Below are 17,765 nucleotides of genomic sequence, written 5' to 3' on the forward strand. Positions count from 1 at the left end.
TCCAGACAGTAGGCTCCCATTGTGCTCTGGTACCTCCCTCCGATTGTTCTTGCAGTATCCTGAACTCCATCATCTCATGGTCACTGCAACCAAAGTTGTCTCTGACCTTCACATCACCCACCAGCTCTTCCCTGCTTGTAATTATGAGGTTCAGCAGATCACACCTCATCATTGGCTTCTTGATCACCCGTGTCAAGAAGTTACCATCAACACACTCCAGAAACCTTCTGTATTGGTTATGCCCTGCTGTGTTATATGTTTAGCAGATACTGAATTGGTTAGTCTCCCATGAGGACCAGGGCCTGCAGATGTGAAGCACTTTTCTGAAGAAACACTCACATCATACTCCTTCTTGATCATGGCTCTGTAACAAACAGCCATGAGAACGTTGCCCATGTTGTTTTGGCTGCTAATCTAAATCCATAAGCTCTCAGCTGGCTCCTCATCCATCCCAAGGCAGATTTTAATGATTTCCTGTTCCTCTCTCATGTACAAGGCAACTCCACCCCTCACCATCCTGGCATATCCTTTCCAAAAGGCCTTTATTCAGTCACTGCATTGTTCCAATAATGCGAGCTGTCTCACCACCTCTCCATGATTCCAGTGAGATCTATATAGTCCTGTATAGTCCTACAATTGCTCACAGACCTCTAAATCTCCCTGTTTGTTCCTCATCCTGCATGTGTTAGTGTACCTGCACTCCAGAGAGACACCTAGCCATGCTGATCTCCCAAAAAAAGGTATGAGACTTTTCTCCATATCCTGTAGGTACTTCCTTCTCTGTGTGCATATACTTAGGGTGGACTCCCTTTTGCCCTGTTTTGATGATTAAAAGTCTTCTCTACATCGCTCTGCAACCTTTGCTTACCAAACCAGTCCACCTCTTCAAGGGGATGATGTCATCAAAACCCTCTTCACTCCCACTTTACAGCTCTCTTCACCAAGTTGGCCAGCTTGTTGGCAAAGATTCTCTACTTGGTCAGGTCGATCCTGTCTTTTCCTGTCAGTTCTTGATCTTCAAAGATGATCCCAGGATCCTAAAATTCAAATCCCTATTTTCAACCCCAGCTGTGCAAACATTTGCTGATGCACAGAATTGTGGAATCCATCCGCTACTCCCTGAGTTCTCCTTCTCCAGCAGGTCCAAGGGCACACAAAAGGATCTCCATATCCTTGACCCTCTCCTCAGGGCCACACAATCCCTCCTGGCGTGACCCAGATCTCATCTGACAGTGTTGTAGGTGCCTGTGTAGAAGAGCAGTGGGGCTTCTAGCATGAGGGCCAGATAAGCTTCCACAGTGTCCCATGTCCAAGCCCCCAGTGAGTCTCAAAACTTCCTGGACTTCTGATCAGGCCAGCAAAGGAACCCCTTTGCCCCATTGCCACCCCTGGCACTTCCCTCAGTGCTGCCATGTGATGCCATGCATCACCAGCTCTGGTCATACCACTGAGGTAGGGTTGGGGCTTTGTCTCTGTGACAACTCTAAAAAGATCCAGGAGACCTCTTTCCTCACCTCTGATGACACACAGACCCTCAACAGTGCCTACCACCTGTGGGCAGGTAGCTTATCTCCCTGGTGTCAGTCTCTGCAAGAGCCCCAGGCAACTTTGCAGCCCAGCTTTGAGAGCCATTTCTTACTCTCAGGAGCTCAAGCTGAGCCTAGAAGACTGAAGTTTGTGTCTTCATACATCCTTACATTGTTACAGACCCCAGTCATCCCTTCTACACACACTACAGAAGATGTCATTTAAACAAATAAAGCCCCTAACATGAGAAGCATGAATAATTGGGAATATGTAAATTATCTAAAAAGGCTTTTCTTTTTTTTTTAATCTTTGATGGATCAGTCTATCAGCCGTTTTCAACTCCTGGCATGTGAAACTGCAGACAATATTGTGGATCACTGGTTTCTGTTTTCTGTTTTCTGACAGATGTGTGGTTTTACTCAGTCGTGTTTATTAAAATACTTAACTGTTTTGATTAGCCTAATAGAAATACAACACCAAAATAAACTTTTCAAAATATTTCCACAATGCAGGATGTTATATAAAACTGTCAAAAAGTGAGTTGGCATTGTACTGAATTTTGCAGGAAAGCAAGCTCAAGTACTTATTTTGAAGAGGATAGAATACAGAAGGATCAGATACGATTTTATTCTCCTCTGCAAACCTCCTTCCAGATTCCTAAGTCTCTCACAAAGCAGATGTCATTTTGAAGATTCAAAATAGAAAAACACTAAAAAAAAAAATCATCATTCTTGAAGAATTCTGCTATGCTATGTTCCCATTTGCTAGTAGAAAGCATGTGTCTTGAATACAAATTACATATTATTTTAGGAAGGCAGAGGACTTCATGAGGCAACTATGAAGCAAATTGCAAAACAGCACCATGGGATAACCTCTTTGGTTCCAGTGACTGGTGCTTTTTTGTAATCTCTTTATATTACTGCAGCTTTTATTTAGCCATCAGAAGCTTAAATGACACACAAGAAGCCTTAAGAATAAGGCTCAGTTCAACAGAATTCTATATTTAGTCTTACCGGTAAAACTGCCAGTATAAGCATTAGAAGCACTGAGATCTTTAGTTTCTGAATCTATGATTTTGCAGGATGAAGGCAAAGAAACCCAGTGTGCTCATTAAAGGATGTGCCTCTCATCTGTATTGTAGTGAGTGCCCACTGGAAAGTATTTTCCTTGACTTTATAAGATTTTGATAGGAGTGGAAAGTGCAGAAGAATAATTGGATGACTTCACAAGAGTTGCTCTAGAGTGATGGCTCTCTGGAGTCCCTTTTTTTTAAGCATTACATTTGTGTAATTGCTCTGAAAAACATGATAAAATGGCCAAATTTCACCAAGAGACAATATAATCCCTTGATACTACAGGCTGACTTAACATCTTTATGCCAAAAAAGTAAGCACAGAACTGCCTATTGTTTCTGGTCTTAGGCCCTTTTCTATAAACTGTTAAGGAAACCAGAAGTATGTATGTTCTTCTCAAAGTTGATACTTGTCTGATGATATCTCTAAGTTGATTGGAGTTATGAAGCGAAATATCCTTCCAGCTGCTAAATCAATTCACAAGAAAGTGGTGGGGCCTCTTGAAGCTAGATGATAGTTAAGGTAAGCTCAATGAGCTGTGTTTTCCTGACTGTAGTGCCAGCTAAGTTGCATGGATGCAAAGCTGCCTCTTTATATCCTGCACTCTTCTAGACACTGAAGATGGGCAAAACTCAGACCTCTGAAAACAAGAGGGTCAGCTGCTATTTCAATACTGTCATTTTTAAGCAATACTCAACATTCCTGCATCAGAGGTGCCATTTTATGAAAGATATCATTTAACACTAGACTTACCTCAGCCACCAAAAGACTCACAGAGATTCCCAGAGGCCACTTGCTCCTAAAAATTCTCTCAGTAAAGAGAAACTGCAATTAGTACAGCTCTAGATCTCATCAGTGAAATAGGCTTTGCTGAGTTTCTGTCAATACATACCAAGTACACACAGGGGGAAGAGATGCATAGACCCCTGACCTGTGGAGCAGAGTTTCTTTAACCTTTTATCTCAGTGACAGCCCTGACTATCTAGCTTCTCCCACTTACCGTATTAAATGCAACTGGAGTCAAAACTGATCATTCCTGGGGGATACTGCCCACAGCACACAGTTCAGGTTAAGGGACTTGCAACTTAATTTGGTTTTTAAAGGCTTTATGTTTCTCAGAGTCAGTGAGATACATCACCAGGTAAGCTAAATACTGGGTTCATTACGAGTTTGTGCTGAATCCTGTGATAACACCTAGTATCTGTGGAATGGGTGGTACAGATTTTAGGTCCTTATCCTTAGTGCTGTTTTTTTCTCTTTGCAAAACAAAATGTGTAGGCTGAAAAGGTGTGCATGTAGAGTTGTTTCAGCACAGAGGAGTGGCATTGGACACACAAGAATATGTTCTCTAGTCACCTATAGGTATACAGTAAAACTTGGTGTGGATTTTTTGTTTGGTTTTGTGAGGAAGCAAACCAAGAATATGTTGAAACTTCTATCATTATGTGGCTGCATTATAACATCTTAGGAAGATGAATAATGTTTATTTGGTAGGAGATGTTCCTAAAGATAGTATGGTGGCTTACATTATTAAAACTGGCCTTTTTGATTTTATAAATAGTGTCAAATATATCCCAAGACATGTTTAATTACCAGTGGTAGAAAATCTTCACATGGTACTTCTTTGCTGGTTGACCCAACATAAATTCCTGTTAAAAAATTATAACCCTTGGAGTCAATTCCCTGGAGAGTTCCCAAAGCATTTCCTGGATAATAATGATGCAATAGTTTCCTATCCTATTGATGATTGTCCCAGAGCACCTCAGAACAAATGCTCCCATTCCCTGAAAGCTGCTCAAGTACCAGGATGCTGCTATAAATGGTTGAAATGTGATGCAGTTTCCCCTTCAACTTCCTCCAGCTCAGCCTAATGGGGATTAAGTGCCATTAAAGGCTCTTTGCAGCATATGCAGTTGCTATTGATCAGTTGTTTTAGCCAATGATCTGATTACAACCATCTTCTCTTTACAGTGCTTTACTGGCAGAAAGGAACATACAAACATACAATAAAAGTGGAGGAATGAAGGTACCAGACCCTTTTCTGTGTGCTAGGAATTTGTTTAGCTACTAAAAAGAAAGATTGACATTGCCTTTTTCCATGAGCAAGAATTTCTACCTGCAATCCAAGAAGCCAGTCTGAAGCAAAAACAATTATATGAGTAGAACTCAGGGAGTTTATCTTGCCAGAGAGTAGCACAGTGCACTTTGCATTCACTGCTGAATGATGACAGAGCTTAAACAAGATGATTTTGGTAAATGCTTTCTTGCCTTTCACTGCTGCAAAGTTTAGGAGAACTGAGAAATGGGTTCTGTCCCCTTGGACCAGCTTTTGCCTGTGATTAGTTAGCATTCTAGCCCCTGGGCTTTTCACACAGACAGGTGTGTGTGCACCATTCTTGTACCATTTCTTAAAAGAACCCAGAGGTAACTCTTTGCTGTATGAAACCCAATGTGAGTAAATTAGCTGAACTCTGAAAGCAGGTGCTGGATTGAGCCCCTGTGAAGGGTAGGCTGGGGAGCAGTATGTCAGCTTTCTGACTCTTCCAGGGTTCAGCCTTTCAGGTCTGTGGAGGCTGTGAAGGCTGTGGAGGACGCACAGAGGCAGATCTGATGCAGTCACTGTCAAAGTCAAATCTCTTTCCCACGAGGGAAGGTGAAACCGAGCAGAGTGTTTCTGGAGAGCAATTATTTAGTGTCAACACTCAGTCTCCCTCCAGTTCTGGTTTTGGTGTCTATGTTCCTGTATTACACTGAACACTCATCCCCTGAATGATTTTTCTGGTCAGGTGAAGAGGGAAGGAAGAGTACTGAATTGAGAAGATTGCTATAAGAAGCCTGAGGCAAAATAAATTCCTGAAAACTCTGATGGTCCTTTGTGGTCTCAGCATTTATTTTGCAGTAGTAGATGGCTTTTGGTGAAGAGATCAGGCTTTGTTTGCCTAATTGTTACAGTCGTTTATGAAATGATGGAAGAGTAGGAGTAGCACACTGGCTCTCTTCTCCAAAGCAACAGAACCGCTGATAACTCACTATTTCAACATGTGAATTGGCATTAGGTTTAAGAGAATAGCAGCTCATACCTACGATCTGAGATGGTACAGGCTTACTTTGCTCTTTGTGACTGGACAGGAAATACAATACAACCATCCATGCCTTCCTCAGGATATGAATAATTGTGGACAGTACTTCACTAGCAAAGCCACAAATTTGTTCAACTAGCACAGTGTGTCACTACTTCGATGGGCCCTAGTAGTCTCTCAGGAGATGGTCCTGAGTAGGAAGATGTGTAAATACCATCAATAAAGAACCAGTACTTTAGTTATGAAAGTACAGTATGAGTAGGTGTCCAGGACAGAAATGGGATATCTGTCAGTGAAAGGAAATGTTAGTGACTGAAAGACAGTTATCAAAACAAGTGAGAGAGGTTCTTCCTCTGACCACTGCAATGATTTGGTCTTGATTTCTAAAAAGGGTAAGGCATATTTTGTATTTCTCTTCATTTCATGATGAAAGACATCTATCCCAGCACAGCCTGTGACTCCACAAAGGACTTCAGAGTTGTCCAAATGCAGAGGACAGTGACTTGCATCAGAAACATGAGAATGAGCAGAAAATGATGTTTACCTGCCTTTGGAAGTCCCATCATTTATTGGAAACTGAGTGATTCCTTGTAGCATTTTATTGTTCTTAGAAAGAAAAAAACTCTGGGCACAAATAAGCTATCTAGTTCTGTTGTACCCCAGAGGAAGAGGCTGTGGGCCCCTTTTGAGCCCTGATGATTCAAACACATTTGTTTCCTGTATGTGCAATGTAGAAATTCATAGAACATTTTATTAGCCTTCATCTGATTCTTGATCACTTTGTGACACTGTGATAGTTTCCAGTTATATACTTCAGTTTTGATAGAGACCACTGGTTTTGGTAACTAAAAGATCGCAGTGCTCTAAAACCTTTATCCAGCAGGCAACACCAGAGAGCATATTTCCTATGAAATGTCCACAGAGCTCAATCAGCTTGTTGATTTTTTTCCTGGAGCAGAAGAATTTCATGTAGGCTTGTGTTGCTGCAGGCATTCCTGCACCCCACAGTGTTCCCAACACAAAGAGCAGGGAGTATCAATGTCTTTGTAGGCTGCTACTGGGCTAGAGGCATAGCTCCTCAAGAGAAACAATTTGTTACTCTTGACCTTAGCATAGCAGTGAGTCAAGAATTGTCAGCAAGTCCTGCTGACTGAGATGCTGCTGGCCTGAAAAGTTTCCTCCACCTTGATGTATGGTGAGAAGGTGCAGCTGGAGGGAGCTTTCCTGAGAATCAGAAGAGTCAGAACACACCTGACTATGCTGAGAGAAACTGCAAAAAGCTGTTGCAAATACAGCGAGTGTTTGGAAATGGAGTATAGTGTTGTAGACCTCTGGGTGAGAAGGAAACTAGTCACTGTGGGCTAACAAGAGGACAAATGATAAGACACAGAGAGAGTGAAGGGGGGGATGTGATGCCTTCCTCTAGGGCTTTCAGCATAGCTTGTGGGAACCAGGAGAGTTGCAGTTATGTGATACAAAAAAGAAGTCTCCAGTAAGTTCCTCCTCCAGGGCAAATGTCCAGCAGTAGTATAAAGAATTCATGAATAGTAAGGCACAGCTCCTCTCCAGTCAATTGCTGGGGCTCCTGCCTGTTTTCCCCTCTTCACAGCCTTGAATTCAGGCACTCCTACAGCATCTAGTTATTTTGTATTTGCATGTCTGAATCTTATGTATTAGGACCATAATAGGCAAGAAGTTCTGCCATACTGACTTACCTCGCTCTGTGTACTTAAGTCTTATGCAGGGCTGTTTTCCCTCCATCAACACAGATTGAGAAACTGGGTGCAGCAGAAATACTGCTGGTACCTACTTGCTATAAGAAGCTAATAGTCCTTTGTGGGCTGTGAGAGTAATGACAGAAATACAGCTTAAACGCTAGACTGCTTACACTACCCTTTGATGAAAAGGTGTCCTGACACTGAGATGGTGAGATCAGTTTCTTCCCATTGCAGTCATTGTTCACCACAGTGGTAGGTCAGAATTTTCCATTGTCAATCAGACATTTTACCTCTGACTTTGAAAATATAGAATCCTACCAGCTCTTTTGACAGCAAAAATCACATCATTTTAGTGACAGTTATTTTAATAATCTTTTAATAGTGCCTGGCAGGATCTCCGTGCTGTTTTATTGTCTTGTCTTAGAATTTCTGGCTCAAAATTGATGCTATTTTGCATGGTTTTATATGGAAATACGGTCTAAGCCAAAGCTGTCCATCATTACCTCAGTGAGGAAACTTCTTGCTCAGGTGGCTACCTGCTTCCCTTATTTCATTGGAACTCTGTTACTCAGATTATAGTGAAGTTATTTCTGTCAGAGATGATGTGTATTTTTTCACATATTGCTTTTTTTTTTTCCATGTTGCAAGCCTTCAATTCCTGTCTTAGCTTTATGCAAAAAGATTTCCAGTCCTGGAATCTCTCAAGCTATCAATAAATTTTAGTTTTTAAGTTGTTCAACTTTCAGAAAGTTCGAATACAAATACTTGAGTTTACCCTAGGTGAAGCATCTGGGGCAGTTTTGCACTGATCCAATGCTTAATGGTTCAATTGCTTGGTAGACCCATTCATAATTCATCAGGCATCTGATTAAATGTAGTTTAGTCTGACTGTGATAGTGTTTGCAGCTAATTTAAAGGCAGAACATTAGATTTGCACAACTTACCAGTATATGACAAGGATGTAGAATGAGCTCTCTCCTGATTAAAATATGAACTGTTTTATATGGTTCTATATTCCAAAGATTGCAAATTCCTTTTTTCTGGGATAGCAGATATTTCATCAATTCACATTGATGATTGTTTCTTCTTTTCCCTCCTTTTTACTTTGTTTCTTTCTTTAAAAGCAGCAATACAGAGTTATACTATAAATCTTTCATTCACATCTATTTTATATGCAGTGATCTAGATCTGTGGGTCCAAGACTGGGCATGTAAAGGCGACTTGGGGAGGTGATAAAAATAATTCTCTGTTCTTGAATATTATGCATAATACAACATTCTATTAGTATTCCTCATTTGTTTTCCAGTTAGAGGACAGTATTAGATATAATTGAGCAACCTGGTCTAGTGTGATGAGTCCCTGCCCATGTCAGGGGAGTTGCAACTAGATGATCTTTAAGGTCCCTTCCAACCCAAACCACTCTATTATTATCTTCCTGGCTTTGTAGCAAGTGGGCTGTAGATTTAGAAAATGTTAAATGATTGCAGTGCAGTACAGTTTCACCATTTATATAACGGTGATCTTTCCTTAATATCATAATACAGGAGGAATCTTACCCAGTATATGTATCTCTTGAAAAGTTATACAAATAGGGTAGCTGACAAAATACTGGAGTGAACGAGCAACTAGTCTCAGCTTCAGAAAAAGAAAATGAAGAGCAATTTTGGCAGTTAATAGTATGAGCATTTAATTGCCAAATATAATATTAAATGAAATTGTATATATTCATATAACCTCACAAGGACAGTGGTCCCATAAATAATTGAATTTTTAAGGAAATATTTCTTACGGGTAAATATGATGACTGTTATGAAAGGTTAAAGGTTGGATGTGTTCAGGGAACTCACTGTATGTTAACACAGATCTGGTCTTTAACAGAGTCTGAATTTTGCACTTAAAACAGGAAATCAACTTTGTATTGTTTGAAAATTATTCTATATTCTTCATTTTTGACTAGAGAATACTATTTCTGAGAATTCCCAAGTAGATTCGCTAATTAGAGTTAAAGAACCCTTTTAAAATTCCCTTTAAGGAAAGATATATCAAATCTTTTTTTGTTGTCCTGAGGGATCTTGATAACACAGACTCTTCAAATTCTCCACAGAAATAAAAGTCACTGGAATATTATGCATATACTCCATTTCAAGATTTCTGTAGGAGCACTGACATTTCTACATTCACAAATAATTTTTGTCTACCATAAGGTTAGCGTATAAAATATTCAGAAAAACTAGCAAGAAATTACTGTCTTTCAAACCACAGCCATCTCCCATTGTTCATAGGCATATGGCCACAGTCTGAATTAAGCAGAGGTGAGCATCTCCACCAGTCTTAGCCTAGCAAATCCTAAGCAGGGGTAATTTGGCTTCATTCTCACTGTATATGCTAGAGAGAAGTAGTCGTACTTATTAAGGCTGCCATCAGTAGGTCCTAAAACATATAGTTTTACAGTCATTATTAGAGATCATACTAGTCTATTAAAACTCAGATGATGAAGGCAGAGTTCCCTATTACTCTGTCTTGAGCTAAAGCCAAGAATTTTTTAGACTAAGGATTAAGTAAACAACAAGAGGGAGTGGATGGAGGTGAGTAAGGCCTGGTGGCAGAGAAGGAGAGAGATGGAAAGCCAGAGAGCAGTGTACAATCCATATATTGATGGTACTGCAGCACAAATGCTTCAGTCATCCTTAGCAGTTTGACATGCACAATTACTGAGGAAATTAATGAATGGAGTCCTGTGCTAACAGAGAAAGAAGATCTCTTGGGGAGGAGCACTAGCTGGTTAGCCTTAATCCATGGTAAAGATATGGGCCAAGTGGGTTCTGTATTTCCACTACTTGCTGAATGCTAATAGCTGTAGCTGTATGACAGGCTGGGTAAAGAAGGAAAAACACTTCACTGGCATTTTTATTATTTCAAAGCAGAAATCAGTTTCACATGTGTTTTGTCTTCCTTTCAGTAGCTCTTTTAGAATTGTTGTAAAACAATGGTTTGATCATGCAGCTGTTAATGGAAAATGAATTCTGGATGGCTAGATAGCAAAAGAGGTTTTATTCAATGGCAACAAGACATTTAATTGTACACCAAACTCCCCTGTGGGTGGCTCAGGAAGATAACACTCTCCAGTGAGAGAGCAGAAAATATAGCACGTGAGGTTGGCATCCAACTCTGTAAAGGACTACCACAATAAATTTGGAAAAGCAATCAATAAGCTGAAATGTGCGTGTACAACATATTCTACTTTTTTCTAGTAGTGAACAGCCTTGTAAGCATTCAGTGATTGTTGATTCACCATCAGAAGAAAAAATACAGTCTGGCTTGGGCTCACTTCTTGGATAGTTTGTCTCCTAAAGGCAGTTTTTATCTTCAACTTTTTCCACGGAAGTATTAATCTTTTGTTCATACACCTTCTTTTTCACCATCCCAGTCAGTGTCTCTGGAAGGCTGGCTTTGTGCTGCTGCATTTGCTTTTTTGTGTAGAAAGAAAATGATTTGCTTTTTGTATGCTATTTATAGAGAGCTTCTCCACAGAGATGGCATCCCCTCCCCCCAGTGGCTCTGAGCATCTTCGTACTGCAGCTACCCACCACCTGATGTCCTATTTTCTCATTGGCTCGAGCTGTTCCCAAACCTTGTGACTCCTGTGAGCTCACGCCCAGATGTACCGGCTGGCTCTGAGTCTCCTGCAGTGAGATATAATCTTCACTTTCACTTCTATCATTTGTCCTTAATATGCTAAAGCACCTGAACAAGCACTCACATTTATTCCCAGAGCCCCCTGTCCTAGGTTAAGCCTGTAGGTCACCATGGAAATAGATGTATTCCTCAGCTTGCTGAGGTGGCAATCAGCTCTATTACGAGATCTCCATAACTTGCTGGAGAACTGTAGCTCATATCATTGCACCTGAGACAGAGATTTTATATTCAGATGACCTTTTATTTCCTGAAATTGTAAATGCTGTCTCACCCTACATCTGCTGTTCAACTAAAAGTCAGGCGACCGATTAACTTTCTCTGTGGGATTTCCCTGTGATTATAAAGCCAGGTGACTGTGACAAGGTCACCAGGAAAAACAGTCTTGTGATTTTCAGCTTGACAGAAACCTGGCAGGAAATGCAGATGGGAGAAATGTCACACTTAGGCAATGATAATCTTAAATATCAGAGCCTGAGCTCAGAAAAGCTTTTTTTTCAGACCATCAGAAGGGTTCATGAAATATGTCTGTTTGTTCATTCCTCCAGGAGACCCTCTCTGTTCTTACATCTCAGTGTGTTATGATAAATAATGCATTGCCTTCCCAATAGCCTTGATAAAACTGCTTCCTTAACCATATGAGGAGTACATTTCAAAAAGAGAACAAGCAGAGCACTGAGATGGAAATTAACCCCAGGACCGCCAGCCTCCATTAGCAATAATGGTGTCTGACAATTTCGGGGTTAAATGAGAAGTAGGTGCCTTTTTACTGAGTTCTGCTCTTTGTTCTTGCTTTAGTGTGTGTCATTGTGGAGACTGTCATGTAAGGTTAATGACAGCCTCTCATTACCCTTGTCAAATATGTAATAATGTGGCCCAACAACAGGGCTGAATGGCTCCTGCTTGTCAGACCCCTATGTTTTGCCTAGCAGATGGTCACTGTGTTTGGAGAGGCCCTCAGATCCATCAGTGTTATCCTGAACACGTGTGTGAGGAAAGCATTTTTCCCTGATGGGACAGTTCATGGATGGAATACTAATTGGGCACAGCAAGACAACTGAGGATTTATTTATTTTTGTTCCTGATAGAAATATGTTGTGTTCCAGGGAGGGGGAGGGGAGGAAGAGAGAGGCAAAACCCCATTTCTGCCGCTGCCAGCCCCTTTTTCATTGTGTGAGTCCTTACACTGGCGAAATTGCTGCATGTTATGCCTTATGTTAAACATCTGGGCTCTTTGGCTACAGCATAAATAGACATGGAAATTCAGGCTTTGGCCACCTTCTGATTCTATATTTATTTTGAAAGTCTGACTCCTATTCTGTTACCTCTTAAAAAAGAAAACAGAGTGATTGCTTATTCACTATGAACTTTGGAGAGGCATCATGTTAACACATCCCCTTGATATTACCTCCCTAGTTATTAGGATTAAATATTTATATTGTGGGAGCTGACCCTCCTGTGTTAGGTAGTATGCAAACAGAAAATATCTGTTCCTTCTCAAGGGAACATAAGCCTCTTTAGCATGACGTTGGTGATGTGGAAGGCAGTGGTTTGCATTGTCAGATGTATCAGTAGTTTGCTCTGAAAGTAGGTATCCTCAGCCTTTGACCATGCACCCACATCTGTTAAACAGAAAGCCCTTTGCAGCAGGAACTTACATTCCTCAGAGTCTTGGACTGGGGCTGCCCCAGGCAAGTGCAGAGTTTTATGTGTGGTTTTTTTTTTTTCCTTAGGAAAAAAAAAGTATCTTTTTTTTATATGTGTGTGTAAAGCTAGTGCAAAGTGATGTAATATCATCTTTCCTCATTTGGGAAACTTTGCACTAATGGAACTTGATTGTTCTTTTTTGAAAATGCCTAGTATGAGCAGACTGCACAACCATAAAATAATGCTTTATCTGATGTGGTTAGGTGCACTTCGTCTACATCAAGGAGTGGGATTGATGTGACTAAAATTAGGGTAGTTATAATGGTGCAAATGTTCTTAATGTAGACAATACCTCAGTCTGCAGAACAAGAAAAATTTGCTCTAAAAAGAATAATCAGCTCTACTTGTTTCAGAGGGATGTTAACTCTGAAACTTAAATATAGCACTGTAGAAATCAACATGGTTAACTACTTCACTGCTAAGCCTTATTATGGAGATAATCCCTATCACAAAGAGCTTTTTTATTTTTCGAAGAACTAGCCTCAAAAAGCGTAGTACAAAAATTACAGTGGGAAATTGCACTGGTTGCTTTATGACATTTTGTATTACAATTATTAAAACTCTTTACCAAGTCCTTGTCACCACCATCAAAGTGGTGGTGACATTTCAGCAGCCAGGCCACTTGTTGCAGAGGTCATGTAATCGAGTATGTTCCAGATTAAAAAGGAAAAATGAGAGTCAGCAAAAATATTTTTTCTAGCGTTTCCCAATGGAAAACTCACATGGAAAATTCTAATCACTTCAGGAGTATAAGGAAAGCAATGTACAAAAGCTCCCCCTAAGAATGTTCATGTGTCTTTTCAGGAGATTTAGTCTCTTCACTCTGCCATCCCTTTTAAATTTCATTGATATTATTTGTTTTTAGAAGTAAAATGACTAATTTTCCATCTGTAAATGATTCTGGTAAAGGTCAGACCCAAGAGTGGAGGCCTAAAGTGGCGAAGCTTAGTCACCTCATCCTTTGGGGCTGTGAGTGTGCATCTGAGAGCATGAGAAGGACTTTTTCCACTGCCAGCCTGACAGCAGGCTTTTAAAAAAATTCCACAGTCAGCAGACTTTAGTACTTTTTTTAAAAGACATTTACTGTGAATATTACTCAATTTGGCACAGTTCCTTTTTCTCTCTACCAGTTTTCTCTTACTGAATCAGCAAAGAAATGGGACAGTTGTGGTTATTAGGTAATTCAAGAGATACCTGCTCCTTGATACTCATGTTTTTACTCACAGAAAGAATCCTAAGAATAGAACATAGTCATGTGAATTTACTGGGGCTTCCTGAGGGAAAATAAATGAGGAATAGAAATGATGCAGCATGTGAGTCAGCTTTCTACTGTGCCCACACATATGACTATGCCCTGTGCCCTAGGGCAATGGGACACCAGAAAAAATATTTGTTACCAAGTAGTATGTCCACCGTCCTAAAAAGATCAGTGAAACAAAATGGGTAGGCCAAACCTTCTAATTAGTATATGTAAAAGTGGTAAAGGAGCAAAATTATATAAGAAAAGACAGCAATTAAAACCAGGGATATTCTCAGCAAGTATCTCTGAAATTAACAGACATGTAATGAAGTCAACAGCCATCTCTGCTGATTTTCTCAGATGGCATTTTCTGAGGCAATGCAAAGCAAAATGAGCACAGAATTTAAAAGTCCCCGTTTTTTATAAACCCCTTTCTAATGCACATTGCAGATTAAACTTGTAAATTTTTTGTTTCTGCAGTCACTTTGCTAATGCAGAGGAGCTCATGACTTTACAAAATGCTTAAGAGACAGACAGCACTCCCGTGTGACCCATATTTTAAAATGAAAGACTCCTGAATTAAAAGTAAGAACACAAGCCTGGCAACACACAGATTTTTTTTGTCTGACCAGGAGGAGTATTGAACCCAGCAGTATGCCAACAAAAGCTTGGGAAAGTAGCCTGACTTTCTTGCTATTAAATATTAGCAAGAATTGAAGTGCAAAGGCATTACTTTCTCCAGAGAATGGGAGAACATGATAGGAAGGCAGAAGTGATGCAGGAATGGCAAAAAGAAAGTGTACAGGAAAGAAGAGTAGCTCCTAAGCTCCCAGGGTGAAAGACAGGGTCAGAGGCAGTCTCTGTTACAGCCCTTCCCTCACAGAATGAGAGTGGCTCCAAAATGCACCTCCAGTGATGAAGAAAAGCTTCAGTATTGAGATGCACAGCTGATCACTCCAAGGCAATTAAAATGAATTGGCTGAATTTGTTTATTTAAAGGTAGCATGAGTGAAAGCTCTCCTTTTTAGGAATTCAGGTAAAGCTTACCTCTGCCTGGGAAAGGTGGAGGGTTTGATTTGAGTGATAGAATATATTATAGATTACTGTTTTAAGAGTGTTGATATGCTGGAGCAGACTACATAACTGGAACTACACAGGTTATTTTTTCCTAAGCTGCCTGTTGTCTGAATATGACATGAGAAAGGCATCAAGTTATTTGAGTGTCAATAAGCTAGACTACATATTTCGAGGTAGCGAGCAAAATATGTTTTGAAGTGTTAGCTTCCTGTACCCTTATAAAGCCCAGTGATGAAAACTTTTCCCAGATAACTAAAATTTAAATTTTGAAAAATAAAAAGTTTTCTTTCTTTCTTAACTGTCACTTAATTGTGACTGTTAAAAGCAAAGTAATTTGAAAAGGCTCAGAGGAGATTTTTTTTTTTTTTTTGAGGAACTGGTGAATTTAAGACTGTACTCTGCAACAGCACAGGAAAAAGAGCAAAGCAATCTTCTCTATTTTCAATGACCACGATTTAATTGGCTCCTACTGATCCCTTATTAATTAAAAAATATTGTAGGCTCTTTGAAGCCTGCATTGCTTCCTGTCTGAAAACATGCTTGCATGCTTGTCAATCTTGCCCCCTCTCTCCATTATCATACAGCACATATCTGGATTTTAAGAATGCAGTGAGAAGCCTTTGTGTTTATCCCAGGACTGAAAAGGCAGCTAGGAGTTGAGAAGCAGTAGTGTTTCCCAGCTTGCACATGACTTTTCCAGCAGCACAGTAGAGCTGAAGGCTTCCCCAGTGCCTGCTTTCAGTATCAAACTCAAGTTTTGTGTATGTAGCTTCATCTGGGATGATTTCACTCAGCTGAACTTAACAGGCAAAAAAACTCTCTGCAGTTCCTAATGAGACCCAATTAAAAACAAAATTCAAATGCACAGCTCTATTTCCTTGTGTGACCTTTGAGTCAGGCTACTGCAAATGGTCATGGTCCCTGGGAAAAATGACAGACTGAGGAAACCGACTGAATAAGAACAGCCACATCTGTCTACTGTTGGTAGGAAGAAGGCTCGCAGCCCATCCCATGCTGATGGTCCTAATGGTGCATCACAGCTTCTCTCAGAGGAAGACAGGAGCAGCATAAACAAGCCTGACTTTCCCTGAACTGCTCCCTGAGTCAGAATGCCCTCTCCTCTGGGAGGAGCTCTGGCATGGCTAGGTGCCAACAAAACCATTTGACTCACACAGTCATTTTGGTACCTCAGTGCCTGTATGATGATAGTAGGACCTTTTTTTATTTTAATGCCCTTAATATTCTTTTGGTTTTTCTCAAAATCTCTGCTATCAGTGTCATTTTTCATGAAAATATGGATAAGCAAGATATATATCTGTACAGACAGTTTTTATTTTAATTCCCTTGCTACTGCTAAATTTGATTAGGAGAAAAAAGATGCTGAACAAATATTTTAAAAATCTGCTAACTGATTAAATCACACTATGTCCCTATCTTCTTGGGATATGAGGTTGACTTGGGCTTCATTTTAAATCTTCTAGTTTAGATTATGATCTTTCAAATTACATTAAGCTTGCTTTGATGTTCTGTGTGAGTACAGGACAAAAGCCCATGAGTTAAATGATTGCTTGCATTGCAGCATCATAACAAAATAGCTTTAGACTCCAACCAAAAGGTAGCAAATGGATCTTTCCCAGAAATGCTCATGTTTCTTCACTGAATCATGACAATAAGTCTCCTAAAAAAAAAAAGTAAAAATGCTCAAGGCCTCAAACTAATTTTTTTTTAACAGGACTGAGAGTGGTGTCTGGGGTCCGCTTTCCTTATCAGTGTCTGTCATTGTTTTAAGTGACTGTTTTGAGATACATGAGAAGGCTTTGGTTTCAGAAATTGGAGTTGTATTGTGTTTTTATAAGGTTGTGCTATTCTAGAGTCCTGTAGGAACAAACTGCAGGTATGTAAACCATTAATTCTCCAACTTTACCCACTAAAAATTTTTCCATTGCAGAGGTTTCCTTGGTCTAGTGGAAGATATCTGCTGTGTGAAGTCATGATACTCATTGGGCCAGATAGATTTGAGAACAAAATGAAATTAAGAGGGTTTACTAAGTTGTTACCCATCTGCTGAGCTATAGTAATTTTCCATTCTTGGCCTGTTCCAGTTGCGAGATAATATGGTTTAGCATTAACCTCTTTCAATTAACTTTAAATTGAAAGGCTTCAATTAAGTCGCATCACTTTACACCTGGGAGGGCTAACAGTATGCCCACAACCATCTACCAATGATTACAGTAGCTCAGCCAACAAACAGCAGGCTGGTAAACTCCTCAAATGTGGGCATGCACTACAGACCTCAGGTACTTTAGGTCACTGTCATAAAAGATCCTGAAGACACTGCTTCTTTTATGAAGGAGTCATAAAGTCCTCTTTGGAGCCAGGGATAAGGCCAAGGCACAAGGGTGATGTGTTGTCAGCAGTTGCTGCTTCTGAGCTTCTGGGGAGCAGCTTTCTGAACCAGCTGTAGGATTACTGACACCCAGATTACTTAGTCCCTGACCATTTTGATAGCGGCTCTGGAGATCACCAGAACCTGGATAAATTAGTCTGAGAGGAGGAGCACAACTGTCTGGCCAGCTCTGTGAGCAAATCTAAGTTTTTCACAGCCCCTTATGGACACCCCCGGGGAATCCATGTTGTTTCTGGCTGTTCT

Source organism: Lepidothrix coronata, unplaced genomic scaffold (assembly GCF_001604755.1).
Source record: "Lepidothrix coronata isolate B3197 unplaced genomic scaffold, Lepidothrix_coronata-1.0 Scaffold166, whole genome shotgun sequence".
Classification (NCBI taxonomy): Eukaryota; Metazoa; Chordata; class Aves; order Passeriformes; family Pipridae; genus Lepidothrix; species Lepidothrix coronata.